The sequence below is a fragment of the Hylaeus volcanicus genome, chromosome 8, assembly GCF_026283585.1.
Source record: "Hylaeus volcanicus isolate JK05 chromosome 8, UHH_iyHylVolc1.0_haploid, whole genome shotgun sequence".
Lineage (NCBI taxonomy): Eukaryota > Metazoa > Arthropoda > Insecta > Hymenoptera > Colletidae > Hylaeus > Hylaeus volcanicus.
In genome coordinates, this window is record NC_071983.1 from 6,488,021 (window position 1) to 6,500,828 (window position 12,808).

Sequence of the window (12,808 nt, forward strand, 5' to 3'; positions counted from 1 at the left end):
AAACGAGGGACTCTCGAAGGATCGGGCCAATTCCTTGGGTTTATCCTGACGCTGTCAGCTTATCGCGACGGAAACGTTTCGACACGGGCAAGGTCGCTCGAAGGTACCCAAGTATTTTAAAAAAAAAACGATGGGAGAGCTCTTCGTTTGCATTTAGCTTGTTAAAGGGCAATAAATCCCGACTCGGAATAAACTAGAATCTTGCGAGCTAGGCTAAGGGATCGCTTATCTTCATTCCGATCCATGGAGTGTTTTTTCTGTTGATGGAATTTATTCGTTTTTTTTTTTTAAACGAGCGTACAAGTACCGTTCCAAGTCACGCAAAATATGAAAGAAAAGTGGCTTTCGATGTTTCAATTACACATAAATCTGATTATTAGAAATTCCATTTTATGGCTACTTCTTCAGAAAATTCGGGAAAAATTTCGAACCGAAGATTTACAAACATGAAACGGACACCTATAAATACAGTTTGTTATTATAACACGAGATAGCCTCGAAGACATTTGCTCGATGTTCCTTCGAGAGATTTTGGAGGACAGTTATGGATGCTGAGCGCAAACTGGAAGGACACAAGATGCGACAGGACGAGACGTTTAGATTTATCAGCGCGAAATAGGTTCGGGTTGATCGACGTCGTTCGCTGGGAGTTGAATGTTACACCCCTAAACCTCTGGAAACTGCCTACCCTCGACAAGGGAGATCCCGAAGAGGGGTTTCCATGACGACTACGAGAGAGAATTGTCCCGATAGCCAGGCTAACCGAGCCTCTCCTGCGAACTGTTAACAGGGACCCCGCCGCGTGCCGATGAATGCCAGAAAATATTCGAACCGCGAATATTAAACATTCTAAGCCCCCGAAAAGGATGAAGCGTATCCCTCGATATAGGAGAGGAGTTCATATTCCGAGGGTTTCACCAGATATAGGTATACAGGGTGTTCCAAGCCTCCGATAATTTAACTCTAAATCGAACGAAATTTGATCGCAACCGAAGTATTATAACTAGACTACGGATCTTTATGCACTTATAGAAAATTTGAATGTGCAAGAAACTACAAAATGCAAACAATATGCAAGAATATAAAAAAAGATTGAAAGTAAAGTTCACGTTATAATATCTGCAGAATGAAATAAATTCCTATTTAGGTTCAATTTTTATAGGCACGCTCGCGAATATTTTATTTTGCATAATGATCCGCAGTCTAATTATAACGAATTGAGCAACCAACGATTTGAAACGTTGGTCGCCGCGTCACCCGGAAATGGGTGACAGGACTTTTCGTTAAGGTAATAAAATTAATTTCAAAGATGACACGACAATGAAGATAAATTTGGACCAAATGTTAAATTATCTAACAGTCTTCAACAGTCTCGAGACAAAATGTCAACTTCGTAGAAATTACTTCGTAGAAATTACTTCGTAGAAATTACTTCGTAGAAATTTTCACGAGTTTCAGTCCGGCTAGAACAAACTAACCAACAAACTTATCGAGTAATAATTCAATTTCTCGCCACGGTAGCCTCGAATTTATTTCCAGCCTAGTCAGGAGGATTGCAAAAATTTCGGCCAGCTTTAACGGCGCTTCTGACTTACGGCCCACGATAATTACCCCCCCCCTCCCTCCCCTCCCTCCCCCGCTCCTTCCTGCCGGCGTTGGGAAAATTTTCGCGCCACCCCGTGGAAGTGCACTTAAGCAAATTCGTCGAAAATGCAACGTTGCCCCGTAACGAGCGTTCCTTTAATAGGTACGAGGTATTAGGATCGTAAAAGGTCTAGCGGGGTTGCATCGTCTCTGGGCGTCGCGTTGGATGCCAATTTATTGCTTCAATTTTAACGTTGTACCACCGTGACCCAGGTATCTGGGAAATTGTCAATAAACGCGGAAAGTATTTCACCCGGCCGGAACGGCCTTTGATAACATCGCTGGTCCTTATGAATCGCGAAACATCCACCGGGATACACTTACGACGGTTATGGCAAATGCTGTTGCAGTTTGAATGATATTGGAACGAGGGATGCTAGTCGCTCGACCTGTGATTGACGAAAGGACAATTGAAACTTTTATGGGTTTCTTAGTGGGAAGAATAATTTAACGAGGCGTTCAAATTGCGCGCGCTTGGGGGTTGGACGATCTGACGAGAGATGGAGCGATGCAGTGGAGCGGTGGACTAGTGGGGGTAGATACCGGGTGGCCTTGGGTGGTCGGTCTATTTCGTTCGGACTTAAATCGTCATTTGTTGGCTTGGAACACTCTTTCTTTCTCTTTGATAGAGATATTATTTTTACTTTTCGTGGATTTAAAAGGGATCAGATTCGAAGGGAGTTGCTTAGAATATCGTAGCTGGTGTTCCATTTGAATACCATTAGGTACACCTAGTCACATTCGTCTGCTGTTTCATTCTGCTCCAAATATAAACGAAGCTGATTCGCGAACTACGTCTTAATGTATCTTGGAAACTTGTTCGCCGAGGCGTCAACGAGCGAATTGCACCGACACACGTTTCCCTGACGTGCTTTAATGCTGTCAGCGGGGAACACGAAACAGAGGAACGAAACACAGCGGCGATGTTAGATTAATGAAGTCACGGAACGGGGGAGACGAAACAGGACTCCTCTGGAACCCAGTCGGAGGAGTTCGCCGTCGCTTTGACCTACCGAGTCCTGAATTCTCTGGCCCGGGGTAAAAATATCTAACGAGAGGGGTCCTTAAGTTTCTCGAGCGAAAGAAAATACAGCCAGAAAAAGATGGGATCGTCTAAATACGATGAGGCTTCCAGAATCGATTTTTATATTAGTTTAAATGCTCCTAATTTCAATTGGAGCTGACATTTACTATTTTAGGAAATGAAGTATGTTCTATCGAGAAAGATCCGAAAGTTCACGTGCATTAGAATGAACAGCAGGGGAACGAACTGGCTCCCGCTAAGGTCAGGGCCCCGAGTTTCGGTGGCATTCAAAATAAAATCCAGCTGAGAGATAAAAAGCGCCGCGGCGAATTCCCGGGAGTCTGGATCGCGAGAATAAGAAACGTCGACTAAAATTACACTCCACTAATTTCGGACCGCTCTCCAGTACAGCCGTACCCATTACTTTTACTGCGAAGGAACATCAAGTAGACTTAAAATACGAACTAAAGGTTTGTTTGAATGGAGAGTACATCATAACTTCTCAAATTTAGGATTTATTTTCTATGAGACTGTTTCATCCTTCTTTGTTTTTATAACGGGAGAAGCCTCAAGTTTATGAATTCTCATTTATTAGCACCGGGGGATAGTGGTGACGCAGCTAGAAAAATAGAAAAACAAAAACTGTAATTCGAATTTTCTACTATACGACGGGTGCGCAACGGTAGCCATGGTTGAAAACACAGAGAGACCTTCCACGCGCGAACGTAAGCATCGTGGATGTGTTTACACGACCCCTTGAATCCCGTGTTTCTCTCCCATGAACACCGAAGAGACCTTTTAAAGGCTGATCCACACTTTCGAACCAAAATATACCGTTACAAGCATCGTTCGATTCTGTTCACCAAATATCAAGCCATCTGACATACAGCTCCATTATAATGGACGAAGTACATGTAAAGTACATGTAATATTCATATATTAAATCCAAGTACATACGACATAATACACAGATATATTATAAGCAACGTGGAACCAGACGTTCAATTTATAGTGTTATTACAGTCTCCATACTTTTCCTTTAACAAATATTTATCACGCTTTCAACCATACCTAGTTCAATTTTTCAGTACAACGATAAACCAAGAAACTATATTTCAAACATATTCTGGATTAAATCCTGACCTCAACGATTGTGGACCAGCCTTTACACGAGGCTTCCCAGAACCATTTCAGACGCAAAGGCGGCCTGTCACTGCGATTACGGGGCTGCACGTGTTTCGTGAAAATGAGAAAATGTCGGTATTTGGAAAGTTTCAGGAACACTCCCTCTGTATCGAATTACAGGATACTCTTACAGAGGCGAAATTCCTGCGTTTCTCATAATCAGATTCCGACTACGTATGCGTCCGTTAACTCTTTGGGACACGGTGGAATTAAAAGTGTCCCACCTTTTTGATGGACCGTAATGCATGGTCGGACATTTTTAATCCCACCTCAAAATTTTGCAATAGCTGCATGTGTATAGGTGTGATACCTTGATTAATAAAAATATAACAATTTTGTTTGATTTGAAACGCAATAAAATTCTTGTGCAACATGAGTCTATTTTATGACCTGAATTCCTGTGCCGCAAAGAGTTAACACCACGAATGTAGCCTTGGTAGCAAACAAATATTATTTTGATCCTGCTGGGTCCATTACGCCTGTGAACATTCTACCCCCTCTTCGATCGTGAAGATCGAATTGCAGGGCGATGTCTCGGTAACGATACAAGTTTTCGACTAAATATACCCTACGTGTATACTCGACGAATCGGTTCTTCCAGGCTCAGCATTCCGTTTCAAAATGTCGCGAAACACCGCGAAATTTCTATCGATAACAGTCGAGTGACGTTGACAGATTGTCAGTCGGTAAAATCACGCTGCATTAAGAGTAGCGTTATTCAGTCAGTATAGTAAAATAACGCTTTATCAATATTTGGGATTTTTAACTTGTAGGTTAAAATCATTTAATAGCAATTGCTAGAAATACTAATCAATAGATTCTACAATAGAAACTCTGATAATTTCATAAAATATATAACTATTACATCCTTTGATATAATCAATCGTAACAATAGTACCGACCGAGTGCGGATAAAAATTCCGTCTTCTATATATAATTTTATGTTCGAACAAGTTTCAGCATCGAGAAAGTTGAATTGAAAGAATTTGTTGAGACGATTCTCATTTGCGCCGAGAGAAAAGTTTATGGGTGATAATTTTCCGCGCGTATGATATAAATGTCTAAATAAGGAGATGCTGGGATCAGTGACGCAAGGGAGCTGCACGTTGAAAACGCTCCAGAGGGTAATAAACTATTTTCAGCGATCTCTCTATTGCGATCCACTTCTAATTAATTATCCGATGGACGTCTTACCACACGATGAGAATATCGTTATGTAAAACGTTATATAAAAGTATTAATCTCACTTGGGGAAACCGATACTAATCGATAAAAATTCGTTAGCTAGCGTAATTTACGGAAAATAGCTTGGGTTGATGAAGTTGCGGTGGGTAATCGATACTCTGATCGCGATCTCGATGTAAACACGCGCAGAGATCATTGTAACATAAACATATCACGAGATTGTTAATGCGCAGTTGAGACAGATTATTTAGATTCTATTTTTTTTTTTTTTTTAATTCTACAAGTTAATATAAGACTTCATTGTCGATGGTAACGCAGGATTGCTACTTGTATCCTGTCGGTAAAGAAGTCCTCCATAGGATACTACAATTTACTACATACCGTTACCTAACATTCCTGTATATATCCTATTCGTACATTACATTATAAGTTTGATTTTGAAAATTATGTTATTATTTTTATGTTAATCAATTACAATTTTCTAACAATTTTTAGTATACATACTAGCAGAACTCACAATGCAGTTGCTGAACGAATAGGAAACTGCCTTATCAATTCAGGACAAATTGGATGATGATTCTGTACGCAGGGAGACAGTTGTCCCAGAGCATGCTTTGATTTTCGTGCATGCAATTGAGGGCGCCACGTACCCTTCCTAACCACGACATCTGGTGATCGAATTAAGATACCATAATCGATTTGAATCGTAAACGAGAATCGAAATTGGAAGAAATATCGTTCAGGCCACTTGCTCATGAATAACACAATACTCCATAATTGAAAACTTTATTTTCATCCCCTACACAAACAAAATTCATCGCCTAACGAACACGAAGGTCGTTTCTATGACTAACACGATTAACAGACGGACCGAGGAACATTAAGAAGGTAGTCTTGCTCTGAACTGTCTTCTCACGAAATTTTCGAGTAACGACAATACCCATAAAATACCCATTTTTACTCGTTGTATGCATAAAATTCTGTTCAAATCTCACGAAAAATGAGATTTGAATAAGAATAAAAATTGTACAGTATCGAAATTGACAAAAACAGTCGAAATTCTCAAACGAAAATTACAGTGGGTCGTTGTCGAATCCCATCAAAGATGTCAATCGACTAATATTGATATATCTCAGTTCACATACCCAGATTTCCATGTTCAATTGCTCCCACTCGTGGTTCAGCGATATCGTCATCCTAATATTCCGTATACGAATGTTCCTAATCATTTCTTGTGCCGATTTTTCCTGATAAGAGCGGATGAATTGTCGAGGAGCACGCATCTTGACGGAGAACTTTCCAAAAGGAGTACGAATGTTCTTTGCGCGCTCTTTTCCACTTGATCGGTACCGCCCTCTGTCGGGGCAGTTCGTACTACCCCACTGGGAGCCGATAACACAGAAATTTTCCGCGCGAAAATTCAAGCGTTGTCGAACACTGCATTATTACTTTTAATATTTAAATATTTTTTAACACTGAAAATTGTGACGATTATCAATTGTGGATTCACGTCAAATGCTTTCTGGAGAATATCTGACCAAATTAAAGTGAATATACAGATTCAGAAATAAATAAGAATTTCTTTATTCCTGACTCTGGCGATGTATTTTAATTTTTAAATTACCCCAAGGAAGTAACACGGCAGGTTAATTTAACTGTATTAAACTAATATTGAATTAACTAGAAACTGGCTTAAACTACGTAATAAGGTACACATTCTTGGTTGCTTTTTACCGTTTGGAGTATGACTGAAGTATAATTTTTTATTTCCTGTGATTTCTTACTGTAATGTTTATTTTCTCTTGTGTCAATGATGAACTCAGGAATATTGCAAGTCTTGCAATTAAATGGCGTTCTTTCCCAAGTATATCAACACCCCCGCTACACGCTGTCCGGGTTTAAACCTCGCAATTTATATTCTCTGACATTTATATTAAATTCTCTCGGAAGGTTTCGTATTGCACGCGATTGTCATTCGCCAGATATTAAATCTACAGGAAGTTTCAAAATATCAGACACGGATGTAATTAATTGTCAGACTCGCAAGAAACAATAAATTTTTCTAGGTGTCGAAAAAATTGTGCGGAAGTCGATCCTTCGCGTTGCACAGGATATAATTAATAATTGTATAGATATTCAAGGTGATTGCATGGAATTTTTTATGTTCTTTCTTTCAACATTGCTGCACATGTTTGCTAAATTTCAAGCGTCTCGGTTTCATAGTTTTGTTTAAATTAAATCCTAACGATGACTTCAATAAAATCAGGTTACCTCTTCACAAGAAATTATTAGGTTGTCCAAAAAGTTTCTTTCGCTTTATTAATAAGTAATACATGCACAATATTTTATGTTTTATGTTACATTACTGTTACAACATGAATATCTATGAAATTAGATTGTCTATTTATATAAACACGACCACATCAAATAATTGGGTGCAACTCGCGAAAGAAACTTTCGGGACAACCTAATACAATTAATTTAAGTATTCTGAACCAGAAAAAAAATTAGACGAAATGTTATCGATATTACACCCCTTTAAAGGAGAATCTTTTAGATCGAGCAACTCGCAGAGGCGCTTAAATTTTGGTGTCGAACGTTCTCAAAAAGTCTGCCCATTTTCAAACAGCTTCCTGCGAAAGATCCTGAAACGCTCTGTACCTGGGTGAAATTAAGCTGTCCGCCTGCCTCGTAATGAAGTCCACTCACCCACCGACGATTTCCAAGGCTTCTTATTAATTCAGACGCGCAGGCGGAAAAGCAAATACTTCCGAATTATTCATAATGCCGATGCCTTCGGGAGCGGGTATAATGGAACCCCGGAGAATAAAAGGCTCTGTTGATCCCTTTCAGAAGGCACTCGCGAAAAATCTTGCTCCCCCGAACCCCTTCTACCGAGCAACCCCCCACCCACCCCCCCTCCGGAGCCTCGAAATCGCGCGAAAACGGTCGAAAATTATTTCGAGGACCCGCCACCCCTGTCGGCCATTACCATGAACGCAGAGAAGCGTTCGCGAATTCAGCGAACATTGCTCTCGGCTCGCCTCGAATGAATTCAAATCCCTTCGACATTAAAGACCGTGAAATTCGTATTCAAACGATCCCATTTTCTTCGCTTGGCTTGTCGCTCGAGTGAGTCGTTGCGTTATACAAGGTGAGTCGCGAACCGGTCGTCGTGGCGGTCGAATCGGTTTCTCCGATTTAAAGAAAGATTGCTTTCGAGGAATGTTTGTTTCGAAGAGTTTTTAAATAGCACCTAGTATACTTCTCTTTACAATAATTATAAATAAACGCAAGTAAACAAAGACGCCTTGAAGGCTTTTACGGTTTGTATTCTTGAATTAAACGCAAGAAATAACAAAGTTAATAAACAGGAACTGAAAATATCCTTTTCCTCGTTTCGTTGAAAAATACGAAGAAACCTCTTTTGAACCGCTTACGTCGGTAAATGAAAAGTGGTTGGAAAAATCTCTCTTGCTTAATTACTACCGCGTCTGGTTTTAAAAATGTGTCTTGGAAGTTGCGAAAATTAAATTGTATACCCACGTTCTTGTTCAAATTAACCGTGCACCACGACAATTGCACGGCTCACCTTGTACCGGGAAAATCACGACCCCGAAAGAGGTAGAAAACTATGGCGGACCTCCGAGCGGAGAGATCCAAATCTCTCATTACTTTCGCCGGAGAGTTCTACGACGTTAGTGGAAACAGCCGCGCTATTGTGCCCTCCCTGCGACTGACGTTCCATCTCCCTCTAAGACAGAGCTAATTTCCCGGATTTAATTAGCCGACACGTACAGGCGGCTCGCCCGGTTTCGCGGCTCCCTTTAATCGAGTCGGATTAAGTGGATATTCTCATCCGAAACGTCCTTTCTCGACCGATCTTCGGGATTTAATTTGGAGAAATGCACGGAACCTAAGCGCCCGGCATTCGTCGCACGTGCGAAATTCTGTTTTCAGAGGGGGCACAAAAAATTGCGCGCGATTACCTCGTGTTTAAAGTTATTAATTATGTCCGACGAAAGTGACAAAGTAACTCGTCTCCGTGGCGTCAGAGGGGTCGTTCTAATTTATCCTGCATTAAGGATTTAATTTAACGAAACGTATAAATCCTAGGCACTTACTTAATTTTGGCGTACGTGTACAGTACAATGCCTCGAGAAAAAGTGTAAAAAGTTGTATCCCATTATCTCATTAATCTACACAGTTATTTAATTATTCCTGGATACCAAATAATTCATCCTCGAAGCTGACGCGATTGAAGTAATTCTAATTCGTTTTACTATTATTCGATGACAATTGTGGCCAACGATTTCCCGAACGAATTAACCAAGAATACTAAGAGTTAAAAAAGAAATCTGAGATTTGAAGTTTTACATTAACGATTGCAAGCCTAGACCAGCTACAGCCGTCTAAAAATACTTGTACGTTTCACATTTGCAGGCGCATGGATCGCTCCACGTGGCGGGTGATCGAATTTGCCAGGGAACCGTACGTGACCGACCACATCTACTGGAGTTCATCCAATCCTAGGAACCGCAGATTTGATTACTCCCCGCAGTTTCCAGTACGGCGGACGCCCGCTGAGATTATTAAGGCGTATTCGTTATTAATCCGCCGCCGTCGCGAGGGCTCATCGGTGATTTTTCGAAGAGCACTTTTCCCGCATTTCCCACTGGCTTCCCTTCGTCGCGCCTTTCAGCTCGAGATGCTCCCCGCGCTTCTAATTCAATCGCGCGATTTTCTCACGGAAAATCCCTCGAAATAGCTTCGTCGTTCGGGCTTCCCCCTCGCTCGGATGCTCACGAGTGTTTTCAATTTCAATTTCACGTTTCCTAGGGGGTCGATAAGATTCGGCTGATAAGAACCGAGTCATTCACTGGCCACGAAACATACGCGTAGCTTGTTTTCCTCCCCCTATGTCGTGCTTCTTGCGTAACGCTGTAAGCAGCCGGCGGAATTTATGCACTTATGGCGTATGGTAATACGGAAAGCGTATGCAAAACGCGCGCGGAATATATTTCATAAATTAATATTTCGTTTTGCATGTGGATAGACCTCCTCCTCGCGTTTACCGAGCGTGTTTCGAGTTTGTATATTTTGTAAAATCCGTGGTCTCTCGAGCAATGTCGTTAAACCTCCGATAGAGGAGGTGGTTGGAATATGTTATACTAATTTTGTTATCGTACCGGGAGTTACAGAATAGTTGAAGAGAAAAGAAACTAGAATCAAAAAATTTTTAATTTTCTACAAAGAAAGTTAGAGAAAGTTGGTGCCTGACAATATCGAGTGACGCGAGGTAGCGCAACGTCACGAAAAAATAACTTCGCAAACTGGATCAAAGCGTTAAAGAAAAGAGTTTCATTGGCGTTCCTGTAACACAATCAAAGTTCGCGGAAGCTGAGAAAAGCAAATTTGCGTAGCATAACTTCGTCACGGCGTTACAGGAAAACTGCTTGACAGAGAAATATGAAATACGCGAAGAATTTATCTCGCGACATCTACCGGAATCCGAGCGACAAACAAACTGCTATATAATTCTTCGAACGACTCCTTTGTACATGTAGGATTCAGACCGATGGGGATTGAAGAAAGAACGGACGTATTCACGAATTGATGCAATATAACCGTTGGCAGGCGAGTTCTTTACGATGACAGATTACAAAACGACAACTACTGCGTTCGTTGCGCTCGATCGATTATCGCGCGATAATTTGAAATTCAGAGCCCAATTCAGAGCCGAACTCCTACATATATTTAATAATCCCGACGCAATCCACCGCCATAGACTGTACATCCCCGAATGCTCTAAATCGGGAATACAAAGCACGAAGCTCCGACGTCGTGCCCCCTCGAGCGTTTAACATCCAGACAGTAAACATTGGGATTAGTCGAGTCGTATCGAGCGGCAGGAACATCTTCTTCGTGATTAGAAAACGTGCGCGGGAATTGAAGCAAAGGTTCAAGTCCTCTCGGCGACATTCCTCTGCGGCTGTCGCCGCGAGCTCCTCGAGGCTTGTCAGACACCGGGATCGATTCGACGAGGAAAGCTTTTGACGCGTACGTCGCCTCGTAATTAAGACTCGCCCGCGCGGCTTATAATTACGGCTTGTTTACCAAAAGCCTGGACGCAACAAGATAGTTGCCAGGGGATCGACGATCCTTCCGCGGAAGATAGCGTGTTTAAGAAACTTGTTCGTTTCCGAGGGATGAACCTCGCGGAGGTAAACGATAACTTCGACGGGAGGAGGGTAATATGGCGCGAAACACGCGGGAGGGTTGTGTGTAATTTCGACGGCGACGCTCGTTAATTATGTCCTCGTTCCAGCGAAATATGGGCCCCTGCAAACATGGCGAATCAAGACTGCATTCTGGCGTGTCGCGGAATGTAAACACGAAACTGCGAATCAAGCTTGGAAAGGGCGCATTGACGTTTTTCTTTCCACTCCGCCATAATGAATTAATTTGCGTGCGTGTGTTGCGAGGAGTACTTGTCTATTCAGATCCGCTTTTTAATTCCTTATAATATATCTTGCTCTTCAATTTTATTCATCATTCAGTGATTTCAAATTATTATATACTGGTCCAAGAACAGAGTCGAAAGTCAATGTCCTTATCTACGTTGCTCCATGTATCATATAATAGCGTAATAATGCTTTCAATGCTTAATTTTCTTTTCCTTTTGCTATGAAAAAATCCACTGATAGAATTCGTCTAATTGCCACCCTCCAAGAAGCCCTTTAAGCTCAATAATCCAAAGAATCTACGGTCTCCAATTTCTTTATTTGAATAGTAAAGTGAATTCGTTTTCGCGGATTGCTTCGAGCAGGCGAGAATTTCACCGAGAGCTGCTTTTCCAAGCGGCGGGTGTGCATTTTTCCTCGACTTCCGTCTCGCGTCGTCCCTCTGTCCGTAGTTCCCTCGTCGAGGACGAAAATTCTCTCGTGTTTCTGTCGGGTTTAAGGTCAGCCAAAGAACGCCATTTTTCCGCGGCAGCGCGACGGACGTAAGAGGATTAAAGTCGGGTTTCTTTCAGACAGATTTCCTCTGGCGGGCAGATGCTGCTGTCGGCCATTTTCGGTTCTCTCCCGTTCGTTCCCAGCCAGCGTTTGTCGATGCAATTAATTGGGATTTATCGACGCTGTCTGGACACCTGTCATCGTCATCGTTCATCTTCTTCCCCGACCGCGAGCGCGACTTCCCTTGTTGACCGTGAATCGATCCCGACCAGGTGGCTCGTGGAAACGAAGCGTGATTTATAAAAATAATATAGGGGGACTCCTATCGGTGACACTCGAGCGTTTTTACTTGAATTTGAATTTTAAATTACGCTATGCTAGGCGACGTCGTCTATGCGAGCAGTCCGTTAAGAGAATATCGATTAAGGCGTCTTTGTACATTCGAGAGCGAGCAGGAGCTTAAGTGGCAGTGAGTTTAAGGATTTTTAATTATGAATGTAGGACAACATGTGTTTAATTCCAAGTCGAGATTAGGGCTTTGACTCGTCCTAATAAAATCGGTGCCATAAGCTTGCCATCCTAATTTTCTTTAATTTCCATAATATTTTGATCCGTGAACAATTAACTACATATCGTCGAATATACGAACTCTCGCCACCACGGATACCATCTGTCAAAATTCGAAGAAAACCAATTAAAAATTCCCCGGGCGTCCATCGAAGGGTTCTCAGGCAGTTCGCGAGATGACTCCACGCGTTGAAATCACCGAACGAAACGAAGCACGAACTCCTCTTGGGAAAAGCTTCGCCGA

At 41.9% G+C, this 12,808-nt stretch overlaps 1 protein-coding gene across 1 annotated transcript in view; it reads right to left on the reverse strand.

Moving 5' to 3' along the window:
- Positions 1–12,808, reverse strand: part of LOC128880739 (uncharacterized) — a 215,688-nt gene that overhangs the window by 76,830 nt on the left and 126,050 nt on the right. The gene's annotated exons all lie outside the window — the stretch shown is intronic.